An 18,716-nucleotide genomic window follows, 5' to 3' on the forward strand; every position below is an offset into this window, starting at 1 on the left:
CATTAAAATGGAGATAGAAAATGTAAAAAAGAACCAGTCACAAATGAAGACTACAATAACTGAAATGAAGAATACATTAGGGGGGATCAAAGTAGATTAGGTGAAGCAGAGGATCAAATCAGCGATTTAGAAGTTAAGGTAGCAGAAAACACCCTATCAGAACATCATAAAGAAAAAAGAATTTAAAAAATGAGGATACTTTAAGGGGCCTCTGGAACAACATCAAGCATACCAACATTTGCATCATTGGAGTACCAGAAGGAAAAGAGAGACAGAACAAGGAATTGAAAACCTATTTGAAGAAATAATGATGGAAAACTTCTCTAACCTGGTGAAGAAAATAGACATATAAGCCCAGGAAGCTCAGAGAGTCCCAAACAAGATGAACCCAAATAGGGGCCGGACCAGTGGCTTAGTTGGTTAGAGCATGAGCTCTGAGCAAAAGGGTTGCCAGTTCGATTCCCACATGGGCCAGTGAGCTGTGCCCGAGTTGAGCTGCCAACAGGTGGCAGGATGATTCAGCTGGTGAGAGCACATGCTCCTAACAAGGTTGCTGGCTCAACTCCCACATGGGATGGTGGGCTACGCCCACCCGCAACTAAGATTGAACATGGCACCTTGAGCTGAGGTGCCCTGAGCTACCGATGGGCGGCCAAATGGCGACTGGACTTGAAGCTGAGCTTGCTGCGCCCTCCACAACTAAGATTGGAGGACAACAACTTGGCTGTTCCCCTTCCCCAATTCCCTAATAAAATCTTTAAAAAAAAAAAATGATGAACCCAAACAGGCCCACACCAAGACACATTATAATCAAAATGGAAAAGGTTAAAGACAAAGAGAGAATCCTAAAAGCAGCAAGAGAAAGGCAACCAGTTACTTACAAGGGAGCTCCCATAAGAAAAATGATTTATCAGCAGAAACTTTGCAGGCCAGAGGGATTGGCATGAAATATTCAAAGTGATGAAAAAGGGGAAGGGATTAAGAAGTACAAATTGGTAGTTACAAAATAGTCATAGGGATGTAAAACATAGCATAAGGAATAGTCAAATAATATTGTAGTAACTGTATGGTATTAGATGGGTACTAGATTTATTGGGATGATCACTTCATAAGTTATATAAATGTCTAATCACTATGTTGTACACCTGAAACTAATATAATATTGTATGCCAACTGTAAGTAAAAAATTTTAAATTATTTTTAAAAAGGTGAGAGGCAATACCAAAAAATAAAATAAAATAAAAAAATAGTATCTACCCAGCCCATGTTTGTGTCTCCATTTTCTCAAAAATGTTTTTTTTTTTTTTCTTCTCTCTTCCTCCCTCCCTCCCTTCCTTTCATCCATTTATTCAATTCAGGATCCAAACAAGGGCTACATATTGCAAATGGAGTCATTGATGTTAAACCCCATGTCACCAAATCGAGACTTAATTACAATTTTCACTCTCCCAGAAATGGAATCTTAAACCAGTCCATCAGGAATTGCCCAATAGGCACTAGTTCAATAATCTCCCTGATAGATTCCTGACCTCCCCTAAAGGAAAGTAACCTTGCCATAATCAATCTGCTTTTTTGCCTGGTATAACTTTTTGTTTCCACTCCCTTCTGCCTGTATAAGCCTTTCACTTTGTACAGCTCCTCAGAGCTCCTTTTTGTCTGCTAGATTGGATGCTGCCCAATTCATGAATCAATGAATAAAGCTAATGAGATCTTTAAAATTTACTCAGTTGAATTTTGTTTTTTAATACTAGGCTAGAGTAAAATTCTTGCTTTCTCAAATCTTTGCTTGCTGCTTCCAAGTTTATGGTAGTCCCTGCCTTCTTGGTGTTGAGGGAATGAAGACTAAACTCTTGACACCTCAAGAATTGCATGGTTCTAATATTTATTAATAATGCCCAGTTGCTTCCAAGTCTAGTCCAAACAAATAGAAAAATGGAAATATTCACCAAGTGATGAGTGATAAGCAAGTGACAAGAAACTGGATATTGCAATTGGTAACAAATAGAGATGCATTTAATAATAAATAGCATATAATGTCAGTAACATGTTACTGCTTGAATAAAACCCAAAAAAACAGCCTTTCCCCCCTTGTAATTACAAAAGCAAAACACATGTATGTAAAGAAAATAGTCACCCTTAACCCCACAATTTATTTCCTTAGCTATTTCTCATTACATGTACATATTTACAGTTTTTCATATTCATGTCCATTGAAATTAGATTGTAAGCATTTCTGATGTCACCATAAAAACTCTGTAATGTCTGTGTAGTACTCTGTTGTATGATGTGTTATTATTTAACTATTCTCTGGTGTTGGACACTTAAGTTGTTTCTATTTTTTTTTTTCTATCATCAATACTACCTCAGTGACAGGTTTGTACATGAATCTTTTTCACATTTCTCAGACTATTCTTAGATTTTTAGAAGCATTAGAGTCAAAAGCAATAAACATTTTTAAGATTCTTGACTCATATTGCCAAATTACTTTCCAAAAGTTAGAAGACAACTTGCTTGTTTTGAAGGTGTGTTCTTAACTTCATATAAATAGAATCATCCCCAGCGTCTTTTGTGCCTGATTTTACAATATCTGTGATATTCATCCCGGTTGCTGCATTTATCAGCAATTATTTCCTATTGCAGTATATTAGTTCGTTGTATAGCCACACCACAATTTATTTACCTGTACAGCTACTGATTGACATTTGAGTTATCACTGTTTTGTTATTTCAAACAAAGCTGCTATGAACATTCTTGTACAAGACTTTAGTGGATGTATTAATCTTGGAGTGGAATTTCTGTGTCTCAGGGTAAGGACAGCTTCTGAATACACTGAAACAGTTTTTTCCAAAGTGGTTGTACCACAGGGCTCAGTTCTTGGTCTCTTGAAATAGATAACCCAGAGACAAGACTCCTTAGGGTAATGACTAAACCCTGCATACTTGACTCAGCTAGGTGCTTTTATTTAATTCTCAAAATACTGTCAGGTGCCACCGTTTCACGGATTAATAAATAGGCTTACTTAGCAAGGTCAAGTGTCTTGTTCACAATTTGACTCTGTAGGCTTGGCCACAAAACCGACTGCATATCCGCACGGACGCCTAACAAATTTCTTATTCAAATTTTGGGAAACGGGGTGTTTTTGAGCATCAAGGTTTGCTCACAATGTGAAGAAAGTCAATACCGTGAAACTCCCTCGCCTCATTCTTCTTCCCCAGGGACAGCCGACCTCCTCTCAGCGGGAACAAAGGAAACACTCTGCTAGGCCGCGTGGGGATCAGGCCAGGCCCTGCCCCTCACTTATGCACATGCGCAGGCTGAGCCCTACGGAGTCCGCAGCCTTGGGCGCGCGTGTCGTAGCACCGTACGCCGGTGCGTGGTGACGGAAAGGCGTGCGCTCTGTGGCTCATAGGGGAAGATGGCGGCTGCTCCTTTGGAGGAGCGGGCTTGAGAGGGGCGGAGGGAGGAGGCCGACACGAGAGACATTCCTGACAGTGAAGACGAACACTTCGCTCGCCATTCATTAGGAGCGTTGCTCTGCGCCATAGGGTGAGTGCGGCGGCGGCACGGGACCGCCCGCCTGTCTGCAGCAGGCGACGGCTCTTTCCGCCATTTTCAAGCCCGGCCGTTGCGTGCTTTGGGGGACGGGAGGGGCGCCTGGGAACTGGATGGCAGAGCGGCTAGGGTCGACGTCGGGAGGCTTCTGTGAGGCAGGTTGGAGCCTTAGGGGACGGGGCTGGAGGCTTGAAGCCGACCGGGAAAGGAAAGCATGGTAGGACGAAGGCCTTGACTCGGGGACCGGTGGGGACAAGAAGACGTAGGTAGGGTAGGCCACGGATTAAGACGTGAAGTTTGGAGGAGGGAAGTGTTTTAAACTGAGATTTGGGGCGGGAGTGGAAGGGGTTGGGCTGGGAGTTGAAAAGGAGTATGGCTTTGAGTGGTTGGTTTAAGGAGTCGCGGGAAATTAATGCGAAACCTGTGAGACAGCGGAAGGTTTAGCCTGGAAATCGTGGCTTGAAATCGGTATTTGTAACAGGAATACGTTTACATACAGCTTGACAGGCGAAAACCTTGTTCCTTTGGAATAGTTACATTCCTATTTTGTTTGCTTTAGATCATGTTCCCTTCAAAAATCTCTTAATAACTTCCTCCACATCCCCGATTTTAATTTGATTTATGGCAACTAGATATTTAGAGTCTTAGAAAGCATTCTTAAAACAAAAACAAATGATATTTGGTTGTAACCCTTCTGGTTAGTGGCCCATTCGGAGAAAGGAGAAGGAGGCGGGTCGATAGGAAATTCCGTAATTGGATCTGTTTAATTCAAATCAGAACAGTGCGGGTACTTGTAGAAAGCCTGTCAAGAATGTTTTGAAGTAATTTCTGTATCGATAAGATAAAGTTAATTGTTCAGGATAAATCAGTATGAACAACAACAACAAAAAGCCCGTGTTAAAAGGAGTACCTCTTGGGAGAGCTGAGTTGACTTTTAAGTACACTCTGGAGATCTAATGCACGCTGTATTTTTTGCCTGTGAACGTGATGCAGTGGTAGATCTATTCACACGAAACTTTTGGAGACTGCTAGTTAAAAGGAAACTAATTGTTCCCCTGGTGGCATTTTTCTTTTCCTAATCTTAATTGTATTTAACACCGATCTTTTATTAGCATACTTTTGCACTTTTTGTTTGGTCTCCTTGACTAGAGAAAGGTAAAAAATACTGTGCTGAGGCTTGAAATTCCGTATTTAGCCTATTTTCTTGAAGAAGAGTTATCTTTCTGAACTCGTGGAATAATTTTGGTAGAAAGTTGGCCTTACATCAGTATGCTTTAAGAAAACATCCTTATCTATGAAGTTGACGGCTTAACTTACATTGTTTGGTTGGAGAAAAATATTAAAATGACAGATTTTGCCATCACAATCTTAACTCCACCTAAGGCTTTAATTATCCTTTTTACCAACCATTACTCTCTTTGCTAAGAAATAAGTCCATATACTTTACACATTACTTTGGGAAAAACATGTTACCTGATTATTGCCAAAGTTGGAACTGTTTCATATTTCAAAATAAGAAAGCAAGGTTACAGTAAAGCTTTATAACTACAATAAATACTGTGACAAAGATATTAGTGAAAGTTATTCACTATGAAGGTATTTATATAATTCTTTTGAGGTTGCTTAGGAAAAAAATTAGGAGCGTTTTTAGATAAAGTAGTATTAATTATCTGGAGCTTGCAGATTAGAAATCTTCTTTATCAAAGTATATTTAATTAAATGCCAGGTGCTTACCAGTTGTTTAAGCATTCCAGATATGTTGTTGAAGATTCCAAATTGCCCTCGTTTTCTCCCAAACAGTATTCCAGGGTTTTGTGTTGAAACTTTTGCTTATAAGAGAGGTTAATTGTTCTTCTTCTTTTTTTTTTTTTTGCAATGGTGAAAAAAAAATGTTGCTGTAATGTGTTGTGTGACAAGTAAGTTGACTGACCATAGTTTTAATTCTTAAAAATATTTTGTCTTTTGTCTTTGGAAGTGATACAGGTTCAAAACTTTTCTAATTGTACACACTTTCTTTGGTAACATTTCTCTCCCTATTGCAGAGAATTCACACTAGTCCCAGACATAGAAGCTTTTAAGTATATTGGAAAATCTTACCCACATTACTCTTCATCGTTTCTGGTCTTTGAACATTTTAGTATTTTCTGGTAGAGGGACTAACTTCATAATGTTTGTACTGTACCTTATAATTTGAGTGCTGATAAATTTGCAGAGATGGTTTGGGAAGGGCATGGGTTTCAGCAGCAGACAGACCGAAGTTTGAATGTCAGGCTTACCAGTGACTAGCTTTTTTGTACTGGATCAGTTAATTAAACTCTGAATGTCAGTTTCCATATATATAAAAAATGTTAATTATAACAGTTAAAAGTGAAAGGAAGTGTCTTATACATAATAAAGCATTCAGTAAATTTTTTTTTTAAAGATTTTATTGGGGAATTGGGGGAGGGAAACAGAGTTGGGGAATTGGGGAAGGGGAACAGACAAGTTGCTGTCCTTTTGTTCTTCAGTCTAGTTGTGGAGGACGTCGCATCACTGGCTCATGATGGTATTATCATTGTGCTCTTCCCGGGTGAGGCACATCGGTCGCTGGCCACTGGACGGCCACTCACGGTGACTCTTGGCAGCTCTTGCCAGCTGCCGGCGACTCATGGCAGCCCAGCTCCAGGTCCAGGTTGAGCTGTTGTTCACCGTCTTAGCTGTAGAGGGCGCAGCGTCACTGGCCCTAATGTGTATGTATTCTTCTTTTCCCTTTCTTACAAAAGGGCATACTGTAAAACCTTGTGACCTTTTTTTGTTTTGTTTTGTTTTACTCCATCTGCTTTATTTTATTTATTTATTTATTTATTTATTTTTAATTGGGGAATTGGGGGAGGGGAAAAGCGTTGGGGACTCGAGGAAGGGGAACAGACAGGTAGACAAATTGCTGTTTTGTTCTTCAGTCTAGTTGTGGAGGACGTCGCTTTACTGGCCTATGTTGGTGTGATCATTGTGCTCTTCCCGGGTGAGGAAATCGGTTGCCAGTCATTGGTCAGCCGCTCACTGCAACTCACAAGCAGCTCTCGACGGCTGCCAGCCACTCATATAGCTCATGGCAGCCCTCTGCAGCCCTGCTGCAGCTTCCACCATCGCCAGCGACTCACAGCTGCCCAGCTCCAGGTTGAGCTGTTGTTCATCATCTTAGCTGTAGAGGGTGCAGCATTACTGGCCCTTAATGTGGGATCCAAACCGCAGCCCTGCTGCTCAGAACTGGTGCTCCCAAGAGAGCTCTTAAACGAGTCCTGTGACCTCTTTTTGTTGTAGTAAAAAGATTTTACCATCTTAAGCATTTTTAAGTGTACAGTTCAATAGTGTTAAGTATATTCACGTTGTTGTGTCACAGATCTAAGAGCTTTTCTCATCTTGCAAAGCTGAATCTCTTGTACCCATTGAACAACAGCCCTGGCAATTACCATTCTACTGTGTTTCTGTGAGTTTGACTGCTTTAGATACCATGTCTGATTGGAATCATGCAGTAATTTTTTTTTTTTTGTGACTAGCTTATTTCATGTAGCAATAATGATGTCAGGTTTCATCTGTGTTGTAGCATGTGACAGGATTTCCTTTTTACAGCGGAATAATATTCCATTGTATGTATATACCACATTTTCTTTACCCATTCATCCACGGATGGATAGCTGGTTTGCGTCCACCTTTTTTCGTTATTATTGTAAACAGCTGCTATGACTAGAGGTGTGCAGATATCTCTTTTTGAGACCCTGGTTTTAATTTTCTTGGATGTATACTCAGAAGTGGAATTACTGGACCATATGGTAATTTTGTTTTTAAATTTTTGAGGAACCTTCGTCCTATTTTCCATAGTGGTTGCACCATTTTATAATTTTGCTAACAATGCAAAAGAGTCCAATTTCTCCACATCCTTACCAACACTTACTATTTTCTGTTTTTTGTAGTAGCCATTGTAATGGGTGTGAGGTGATACCTCAGTGTGATTTCAATTTGCAATTCCCTGGTGTTTAAGGATATGGAGCATCTTTTCTTGTGCTTGTTGGCCATTATTGGAGATATGTCTACTCAAGTCCTTTGCCCAAATTTAGTTGGTTATTTGATTTTGTTGTTGTTGCTGAGTTGTAGGAGTTCTTTATATATTCTGGATATTTACCCCTTATCAGATACATGATTTGCAAATATTTTCTTCCATTCTGTAGGTTGCCTTTTTATTCCATTGATTGTTTCCTTTTCTGCACAGGTTTTATGTTTGATGTAGTCCCATTTGTGTGTGTTTTTTTTCCCACCTAACAGTATATTCAAGAAGTCATTTCATATCAATTTAGAATCTCCCCCACACCCTGTGATAATGTGGTTTGTAATAAGAAATATATATTTGGTCTTTGTCCTGTTTCTGGCACAGATTTCCTAAAACCCTTGGCATTTCCTAAGTGATTAAAGTGATAAAGGTATCTTGATAATTCATAACAAACCCCTTGTAGCCGTACCTGAACTTCTGAACTTATGCTATGTTTGGAAAGCACCTAAGGATGGGGACTAGTAGCCAGGGAAACCAACCCTGTGATTAGCAGGTTGGAATTATCAGGCCCACCCCCTGGACCTCTGGAGGGGGAGGGAGTAGAGGTTGGATCAATTGCCAATGTAATGAAGCCTCTGTAAAAACAAAAAAGGACAAGGTTCAGAGAACTTACAGGTTGGTGACTGGAGTTTTGTTAGAGTAGTGAGCTCAGAGAATATGGAACCTCTGAGCTCCTTTCCACATACTTTGTCCTATGCATGTCTTCCATCTGGCTGTTCCTGAACTATATATCGTTTTATAATAAACTGGTAATCTGGTAAGTAAATATTTGGATTGTTCTCACTTTTTGGTATTATGAATAATGCTGCTCTCAGCATTTGTGTACAAGTTTTTCTGTGGCCATAATGTGTTCACTTCTCTTGGGGATATACCTAGGAGTGGAATTGCTGGGTGTTATGATAATTCTGTGTTTAGTATTTAAGGAAATTTCAGCTCTTTTCCCAAGAGGCTGCACCATTTTACATTCCTAACCAGCAGTATTTGAGGGTTCCAATTTCTCCACATTTTCACCAACACTTATGTCCCTTTTTTTATTATATCCACCCTAGTGGATATGAAGTGCTACCTCATTGTAGTTTGATTTGCATTTTCCTAATGATGCTGAGCATCTTTTCATGTGCTTAATCGTCATTTGGAAAAAAAAGAACTATTCAGCTACTTTATGCACTTAAAAAATTGGGTTGTCTTTTTATTATGAGTTGTAAGAGTTCCTTATATATTCTAAATGCGAGTCCCTTATCAGATATATGAATTGCAGAAAGTTTCTATCCTTCTGTGGATTGTCTTTCCATTTTCTTGATGGTGTTATTAAAGCACAAAAGTGTTTAAATTTTTTTTTTTTAAGATTTTTTTTTTTTAATTGGGATGGGAACAATGCTGGGGAATTGGGGGAAAGGGAACAAACAAGTTGCTGTTGTTTTGTTCTTCAGTCTAGTTGTGGAGGCCGTTGCTTCACTGGTCCAAGTTGGCACCATCATTGTGCTCTTCCTGGGCGAGGCAGATCAGTCGCTGGCTTCTGGACGGCCGCTCACTGCGGCTGCTGGCCGCTCACGCTGGCTGCTGGCTACACACGGTAGCCCATGGCAACCCACTGCCACAGGGGCTGCAGCCTACGCCATCGCCGGCAACTCACGGCAGCCCAGCTCCAGGTTGAGCTGTTGTTCAGCATCTTAGCTGTAGAGGGCAGTGTCACTGGCTCTCATATGTGGGATCCGAACCGGGACCCTCTGGCGTCCCAAGCCAGTTCTTAACCATCGCGCCACTTGGCCGGCCCCAAAAGTATTTAATTTTGATGATGTCATTTATCTATTTTTTTCTTTTGTTGATTGTGCTTTTGGTGTCCTATATTAAGAAGGCCATGAATATATATATTTGCTGTACTTAATGTAGTTAGCAATTGGTTAAGCAATTGATTTTTCCCAACAAAGAATTTGGATTGTTGTTGTCTATGGGTATAAATATGAATATAAGTTTGATTTTGTGCTTAGCAATCTATAAGCTCTAGTTTTGGCTCTAAGGTAAGCAATTTTACATAACTGTACCGAGACTTAATTTTATAAAGGGAAGATTCACGTCAAAAATAATGGAGGACATGTATTTCACTGGTGAAATTTTTTAAACTTCAGTTTTAGATGTTTGGCTAACTTTCAGTTTATTGTATTTTAAAAAACCACTGTACAAGGCATGCCTCGGAGATATTGCCGGTTTGGTTTACTTTTTGCTGGTAGAGGCTCTTTCAATTTGTAAAGAACACAATGTCTGCAACGCACAGTAAAGCAAAGCGCAGTAAAACGAAGCATACCTGTACTTTTGAAATCTGCACCGATTTGTTTGGAGGGAAAAACCAACCTAAGACACAAAGTTTCAGAGGGTAATTAAAGACACCATAAGTTGCAAATACTGAGGAACTAGTTACACTTTTAGGCCAATGTGGGTAATAGAATTAGGAGCTGAGAACTACAAAATCAAGAGGCACTCAAAGTCTTAAGTTTGTCATTTTATCTTTCTATTGACAAATTTGAGATATTTAGGACCATCTCTTTAGGATTATCCCTTTGAGAATGGTTGTCTTTGTGTATTCTGTTAAATTCTTTTACCTTCAGTGTAGTTGTTAAGCCAGGTTTAAAAATGAGCTGTAAGAAACTTTGGAAAATTCTTACCTGTTCCCTGTGTAATCTTGAAGTTATGGAGTTATTTTATTTCTAGAGATCATCAAATCTAGGCCATTTAACATGAAGGTAAGGAAACAGGATTGAGGAGATTAAATTTGTTCATAGTCATACAGTAGCAGAATTCAGGTCACCTGAATTCTAGTTCAGTGTTCTTTCCTCCACCTTTAAAAAAGAAAACAAAAAACAAAATCCAGAACATTTTATAGTATAACTTGGAAGGGATTTTTGGTTCATTTTCTTTGGGAGAGTCAAAATTATAACAGTTACATAGCTAGAAAAATGTACTAGGAAAATTTTCCACCAGGAATTAAGTGGTCACATTGTTTTGTGGTCCTGAATTTGTCGTATCTAGCTTTGTTCAAAATTAATACCTACTAGGACTTCCATGTATTTTTATTTTAGTAATCTAATGACTTTCAGCCTTTTTTTTTTTTTACATGAGCCATCCTGCCACCTGTTGGCAGCTCAGTGGCAGCTCAGCTCGGGAATCAAACCAGCGACCCTGTTGCTTAGAGCTCACACTCTTGAGCGAGCTCTTAACCAACTGAGCCATTCGGCCAGCCCTATGATTTTCAGCCTTTAAATCTTCCTTTAAATCAAGAACCTGGCAGAATATTTTTTGGTATGTTTTACACACACACACACACACACACACTCAGACCCAGACCCAGACCCCCACACACCCAAGTGTGTAGCCCAGTGCCTCCCTCATGTTTCAGGTACTCAAATTGTAATTGCTGTTATTAGGGATTTTTTTTTTTCTCAACCACATTTTTTTACCCACAATGCTCATTTCCAAGTATTTTTTTACATCAATTTTGGGCCCAGACTAGACATTTCCAGTTCTGTGTCTGACCATGTCCATAACACTCTAGTTAGTAGCGTTTCTTTTGTAAGTTTTTTTATGCATTCATTCACTCATTTATATACTATATCCATGTGTAAAAAAAGAGAAAACACAAGAGGTCTCCTTCCTGCGGCTATTCTCCAATCCCCTTTTATCTGTTTAGTAGTTACTGTTGTTATCAGCTTGTCATGAATTCTTCAGACATATTTTGGGCTATATATGGCAATGTAGGAGGTCTGACAATTAAGTTTGTGAACTCATCCTAGAAAAGCTGCCACATATCTCATTGCTGAATATCACTACAGGCACCTTTGAAGTACTCCCCTTGGGAAGCTATGCACCGATGCTAGCACCTAGTCCACCCTTCAAAGCAATTTTTTTAAAAAAGATTTTATTGGGGAATTGGGGGAGGGGAACAGACAAGTTGCTGTGCTTTGGTTCTTCAGTCTAGTTATGGAGGACATCACTTCACTGGCCCATGTTGATATTGTGATCATTGCGCTCTTCCCGGCAGAGGCAGATCGGTCGCCAGCCATTGGACAGCCGTTCATGGCAGCTATGGCAGTTCTCGCCTGCTGCCTGCTGCTCATGCTGGCCACTCATGGCAGCTCACGGCAGCCCACTGCAGCTTCACTGCAGCCTACGCCATCGCTGGCAACCCATGGCAGCCCAGCTCCAGGTTGAGCTGTTGTTCACCATCTTAGCTCTAGAGGGAGCAGCGTCACTGGCCCTCATGTGGGATCCGAACCGGGGCCCTGATGCTCAGAGCTGGCGTCCCAAGCCAAGTGTTAACCAACACGCCACATGGTCGGCCCCTCATGACATTTATTTTAAAACTGGAAGTTTGTACCTTTTGAACCCCTTCATTTATGTTCCTCCCTCACCCCCACCTCTGTATCTATGAGTTTTTGGTTTTTTAAAAATATTCCACATGTAAGTGACATCATATGACATTTGTCTTTCTCTGCCTGAGCTTGATTTCACCTAGCCTAGTGCCCTCAGTTTTTGTTTATGTTGTTGCAAATAGCAAGATTTCCTTTTTTATGGCTCAGTAATATTCCAGTGTGTGTGAGGGACACTTAGTTTGTTCTTATATCTTGGCTATTGTAAATAATGCTGCAATGAGCATTTGTCTTTTCAAGTTAGTATTTTCGTTTTTTTCAGATAAACAGAAGTGGAATTGCTGCATTATATAGTAGTACTATTTTTAATTTTTTTGAGGAACCTCCATACTGTTTTCCATAGTGGCTGTACCAATTTACATGCTCACCAACACTGTCCAAGGTTTCCTTTTTTCCACAGCCTCATCAACACTTGTTTCTTTTTTTTCCCCTAAAACGGTTCTCCCCTCCCTCTTTTCTTATTATTTCATTAACTTTTTTTTTTTAAGATTTTTTTTTCAATTGGGGAAGGGGAGCAGTGTTGGGGAATTGGGGAAGGGGAACAGCCAAATTATTGTCCTTTTGTTTTTCAGTCTAGGTGTGGAGGATGTCGCTTCACTGGCCCGTGTTGGTATGATCATTGCACTCTTCCTGGCTGAGGCAGTCAGTCTCTGGCCATTGGACTGTGGCTCACGGCAGCTCTGGCCGGCTGCCAGCAACTCATGGTAGCTCACGGCAGCCCAACGCAGCCCACTGCAGCCTACGCTGACACTGGCGACTCATGGCAGCCCAGCTCCAGGTCGAGCTGTTGTTCACAATCTTAGCTGTAGAGGGCTCAGCGTCACTGGCCCATGTGGGAATTGAACCGGCAGCCCTGTTGCTCAGAGCTTGCACTCTTAAGCTAACTCTTAACCAGCTGAGCCACTCGACCAGCCCCCTATTTTATTAACTTTTTCAAGTTTCTAAGCCAGTTATCTTTTAGAATGTCTTGTAGTGTAGATTTGTGTAGACTATTGTTTTGTTAACTTGTTTTCTCTGTATTTTTTTTAAACCGGAGGATAGCTCTAGAGACCTAACTAAAGTAATTTCCATGAATTAAAAAATGAAATTCTGTCTGCCTGACAGGTATAGTCTTGTTCTAGAGATTGAACCCATCAGAGCCTTTGGCATTAAAACTTCTCATTGTAGGGCTGGCCTAGTGGCGTGTTGGTTAAGAGCTGGCTTGGGACGCCAGAGGGCCCCGGTTCGGATCCCACATATGAGGGCCGGTGACGCTGCCCTCTACAGCTAAGATGCTGAAAAACAGCTCAACTTGGAGCTGGACTGCTGTGAGTGGCTGGTGAAGGCATAGTCTGCAGCCCCTGCTGCAGTGGGTTGCCATGGGCTACCGTGTGTAGCCAGCAGCCAGTGTGAGCGGGCAGCAGCCGCAGTGAGCGGCCGTCCAGAAGCCGGCGACTGATCTGCCTTGCCCGGGAAGAGCGCAATGATGGTGCCAACTTGGGCCAGTGAAGCGACGTCCTCCACAAGTAGACTGAACAAAAGCACAGCAACTTGTCTGTTCCCCTTCCCGCAATTCCCCAGCGCTGTTCCATCCCCCAATTCCCCAATAAAAATCTTTAAAAAAACAAAACAAAACCAAAAAACTTCTCATTGTATAGATTACTCTTCTTGTACTCATGCCATCAACTTCTGGAGGCTTCTAAATTATTAGTAGATTGCAGTTTGGATGTAGAAAGTATTCATTTAAGCACTTGTCAAAGGACAGCTGTGTTTTTGAGTGTTTTTTATTTCACATTTTAAATTAATTTTGGTTAAAAGTATTTCACATAGACTTAGATCTTAAACTTGTGCCTTATTTATTTTAAATAATGATGAAGCTGATGTCAGTTCTCCAGAAATAATATATTGGATTGAATTTTCTATTTGGAAGGACCTATCACATATGGTATGTATGTTGTCTTTCAGTCTTACAGAGCTTCTAGCTAAAAATTATCCCAGGTTTTTGGTTGAAAACTTAGTTCAACATAGAGTAAGCAACTGAATTTATAGTTTTGTCATTTATATATTATTACTATCTAGTTACTAAAGGAGATTGAGTAGGAGTAGGATCCCTATTGCTTTAGCAAGATTACACATATGCTGCATATTTGAATTGAAAAATATTTTCTTAGGAATAAAACTGAATTCTGATGTCTATTTCCCAAGTTGAGTGAGAGGATAATTATTTTTACAGTATTATTTGTGAAACAAATCTAATTTTGAGGATATTACATATGGATGTATGGATGGTCTAAATACAAATGGTGTTGATTAAATTTGTTCTTATCTTATTGTAAGTCATGTAACTCCCTTTCCCAAAAGCCATCAGTAGTAATGTTTCTGGTGTATTTTTTTTATAAGTGATGTAAACATATACAAGTATGTGTTTCTAGCATACCACTGGCCTGCGTTTTTTATGTTTCATTGCAATCAAGGTAGCCAACCAAAGTAGTTTTATTTATTCACTTACTTTTAGATCCCATAGACCTTTATATTTCTCCCTAAGGTTTTTGTTTGTTTGTTTGTTTGTTTAAGATTTTATTGGGGAATTGACGGAGGGGAACAGCGCTGGGGAAAAACTCCTTTTCCCAAATACATGTATCTGTATGGGTCCAGATATTTTTTATATACTTCAACCCAAATAACATTGCAACAGGTTGAATGCAGAAGCAGACATGAGAATCCATCTGTTTTCAATTAAGCTAGACATTAAAGAGATTTATAAAAATATAAAAAAACAATGTCACTTTTCTCACTAGTTAAGAGTTAAGGGGTCCTGAAATAAAAAGTTTAAGAACTTGCTGTTATAAGGAAACTTTCAGAAGTAAGCCATCCAAGTTACTTAGTCCTGTGGTTCCCAAATTTTGCTGTACTTTCGTTATCACCTGAGAACTTTAAAAAATCCGCTGCCCAGTTAATAGTTCATGTCATTAAATTAGAATGAAGAGAACCTCACACCCTGGCTTTGGGAACTGCTGGCTTTAGCTCTTACTTGACACTTTGTATTCTTTATTCCTAATTGGGTGGGGTGGGATGGGGTGGGGCACTTTATGTTTACTTACTAGAAAATGCAACAGTTTTTGTTTACTTTTGCAAACGTGAATTCAGTTATCCAATGAGAATTAGTTTGCCCAATTTTTATTGGTTTAAATAGTTGAGAAATTGTGTAATCCAGTTTAAAAGACAATGTAAAAATAGGGAATCCTCTTTCTTTGTATGCTAATGACAAGGGAAGAAAACCACACCCAGTAACCACTGACTTTACTACCTTTGAGAACAGTTGATGGTACATGTTTCTTTATCTCAGAATCACACTTTTGAAATAATTGAGTTGTTACTTTCTAATTAAGTAGACAGCCAGATTTGTAGTTATATGTGCATTATATGTTAAAGTTAATTTTTGAAGGGCCAGCCGAGTGGCTCAGCTGGTTAGGAGCTCGCTCAAGGGTTTGAGCTCTGAGCAACAGCGGTTTGAGTCCAGCCCAAGCTGAGCTGCTGCTGAGCTGCCAACAGGTGGCAGGATGGCTCAACTAAAAATAAATAAATAAATAAATAAATAAATAAATAAATAAATAAAATGTTTAAAAAATAGTTAATTTTTGAAATGGTGCAGAAAACTAAATGTAAAAAGCCCAAGTACAGTATCGAGTAACATGCATTAAACTGGCAGTATCTACTAAAGAGGGCGTAGCTCAAAGTGGCTCATGTGGGGATCGAGCCAGCAACCTTGTCGTTCAGAGGGCAATCTGTAACTGAGCCACCAAGCCGCCTAGGCAGTATCTACTAAAATGTTTCAGTAACTTTATAGCTATGTACACAGTGGAAGCTGCTTACTGCAAGTTATGAAGAATTATGTAGCTAAATCTGTGGCCAAAAGCTATAAAAGTTAGAAAACTCCTACAGTGAGAATTAAAATTGATCTTTAATGTCAAATTTAGTCATCAACAAATTTATGGTAGCAGTCTTAAAATGCTTGCCTTTAAGTTGACTATTCAGTATGTGTGTTCTTAGCATGGGTTGTTTGATCTTAGCAACTAGCGAATTGCTCATGTTAACTTTTTTTTTTTTTAAGATTTTATTGGGGAATTGGGGGAGGGGAACAGCGCTGGGGAATCGGGGGAAGGGGAACAGACAAGTTGCTATTGTTCTTCAGTCTAGTTGTGGAGGATGTTGCTTCACTGGCCCAAGCTAGCACCATCATTGCGCTCTTCCTGGGTGAGGCAGATGAGTCGCCGGCCTCTGGATGGCCGCTCACCGCGGCTGCTGGCCACTCACGCTGGCTGCCGGGTACACATGGTAGCTTATGGCAGCCCACTGCAGCAGGGGACTGCCGCCTACGCCGTCGCTGGTGACCCACAGCAGCCCAGCTCCAGGTTGAACTGTTGTTCAGCATCTTAGCTGTAGAGGGCAGTGTCACTCATATGTGGGATCTGAACCGGGTCCCTCTGGCATCCCAAGCCAGTTCTTAACCAGTGCGCCACTCAGGCCGGCCCTCATGTTAACTTTTTAAATTGATTTTTGGGATAATTTTATATTCAATACATTTGTAAGAAATAATACAGAGGGATCCCGTGTACCTTACCTAGTTTGTCCCAGTGATAACAACTTGCAAAACACAATACTTAACACAAGTTAAGTATTGACATTGGTATAAGCTACATACAGATCTTATTCAGGTTTCCCAAGTTTTACTTGTGCTCGTGTATGTGTGTGTGTGTGTGTGTGTGTGTGTGTGTGTGTGTGTTTCTGTAAAGTTTTGTTATATGTGTATCCGCTGCCATAGTTAGGATATTTAGCAGTTCATGACTACAAGGATCCCTCTTTTTTTAACCACACCTCCACCCCCATTCCTAACTCCTCGCAGTCATTAATTTCTTCTCTTATTTCTGTCACTTTGTAATTTCAACAATGTCATAAATGGAATCATACAATATATAGCCTTTTGGATAGTTTTGCATGGATACATAATCATGTGAACTTTTAGAAACTGCTTATTTAAACAGCTGCCTTATTCTTTAAAAGATTTTATGGTCTCAGTATAATTTCTCCTGAGTTGTTCAGGATTTACATTTATTCAAGATTGGACAGTGAAGGAAAAGAACATATTGGGTGATTTTGTTACTGACCTTGTTTACCACTCATGCAGTTCCCCTCAAAGTTCTGTGACAGATTAGGTACCAGATCTCTTTGAGGGTAGATTATCCATTTCCAGGACTTACTGGTCCAGAGATATATAATCTAAACTAGAGGTTCCTAGTTCGAGGTTCTGACCTTGGTGGCCAGGTTTGTGTTAATGAGAGTGGGGATCTTAAAACCACTTATTATTTTTAAAAGCCTACAGTAATTGTGCTTGCTGTCCTACTTATTTAATGTATCAATAATTTGCTTTTGGTTAGAATTCTTTCATCTCATTTTGGGCAAACAAGCTTTCTTGTGCTGATTACAAGCTCTGATGGTAGCTGACGTAGTAAGAATTGTTGGCTATGACAGTTCGACCAGATTGGTGCCATAGCTACTATAGCCAGGCATAGTACCCACACCGGACAGATGGTAGGCATGAACTTCTTTTCCTTTGGAAAGGTATTCAGAAGCGGAAGGTGCATGGGTAAGAAATCTTCCTGGTTTTCACTTACTGGCTTGTTAACATTAAGCCATTGTTTTTACTTTTAACAGAGTAACTGGAAGAAAATACTTTTTTTACATTGTGACCCAGTGTACACACATGTACAACTGAAACAACTTTCACAAAAGCAGTTCTTTCCTTTAAAATGTCCAATTTAACTTATATATTCCTTTTTTATTTTTAAAGTAATGCTAGTCGTCAGCCACACTGATTTCAGGAACCAACGGTATGATTCTTGTTTAAAGAAAAAAACATTACTTTAGGCCCATTCATGACCCTTCAGGTCATAGAGTTTTTTTGATGCAGAGCCTCAGTTCTGCCCTCCTGAATTGTAGCTTAAATATCTTTTTATTCAGTTATGTGAAGCATTTAATAATCATTTTGGATTGAATTTGTGGAAAAAAACTTACAGTCATGAAGGTCATGGTCCTATAAAAATATATCTTTCACCTCTATTTTACTTGGAGATCGGCTGTGGTAATAGTGTCAGAAATGTTTGGTTGGGGAAAAGATTATGCTGGCCATGGTATGCTGAGTGAATGAAGTGTCACTTACTTTGTTTCCTCACAGTGTCTTTTCCTCCCACTTACTCCTATCCTACCCCAAATTTAAATTCCCTAAGGCTGAATTATGCTGTAAGCACCTTGTGTGGTATCCCTATTGATTATAAAGTTCCTGGCAAACAAGCATAGTCGATTCTCAGTGTAGTAGTAGATTCTCATATTGCTTTCCTTTGAGCTCTTCTCTTCTGATAAACTTGGAGGTCTCTTGAGAGCTGACTTCGTGTGTGTGTGTGTGTGTGTGTGTGTGCGCGCGTCTGCCTGCCTGTCTGTCTGTCTGTCTTTAGTGCCTGTCAAGTAAAGTAGTTACTGCTCACTGATTAGCTCTTGAAGTGAATTACGTTTCTTATTATGCTTCCCCATGCCACAGGGATTTTTCAACCATTTCAGCAATTCTTTTTTTTAAGATTTTTTTGGGGAATTGGGGGAGGGAAACAGCCCTGGGGAATTGGGGGAAG

The 18,716-nt window shown here is 39.9% G+C and overlaps 1 protein-coding gene across 5 annotated transcripts in view; it reads left to right on the top strand.

Annotated features, from left to right (window-relative positions):
* Positions 1-3,354: 3,354 nt before the first annotated feature.
* The window catches only part of WDR33 (WD repeat domain 33), an 87,415-nt gene continuing 72,053 nt past the window's right edge, over positions 3,355-18,716 (top strand). For 2 of the 5 annotated variants that reach the window (XM_019624528.1, XM_019624530.1), the window contains exon 1: positions 3,356-3,546. The gene's annotated coding sequence lies outside the window, so the exon portion shown is untranslated. Of the gene's footprint in view, positions 3,547-6,261; positions 6,282-18,716 lie in introns of those variants that run through there. The other 3 variants (XM_019624531.1, XM_019624532.1, XM_019624529.1) reach the window with 3 other exon arrangements.

The sequence above is a fragment of the Hipposideros armiger genome, unplaced genomic scaffold (genome assembly GCF_001890085.2).
Source record: "Hipposideros armiger isolate ML-2016 unplaced genomic scaffold, ASM189008v1 scaffold_592, whole genome shotgun sequence".
In the NCBI taxonomy this organism is placed as follows: domain Eukaryota; kingdom Metazoa; phylum Chordata; class Mammalia; order Chiroptera; family Hipposideridae; genus Hipposideros; species Hipposideros armiger.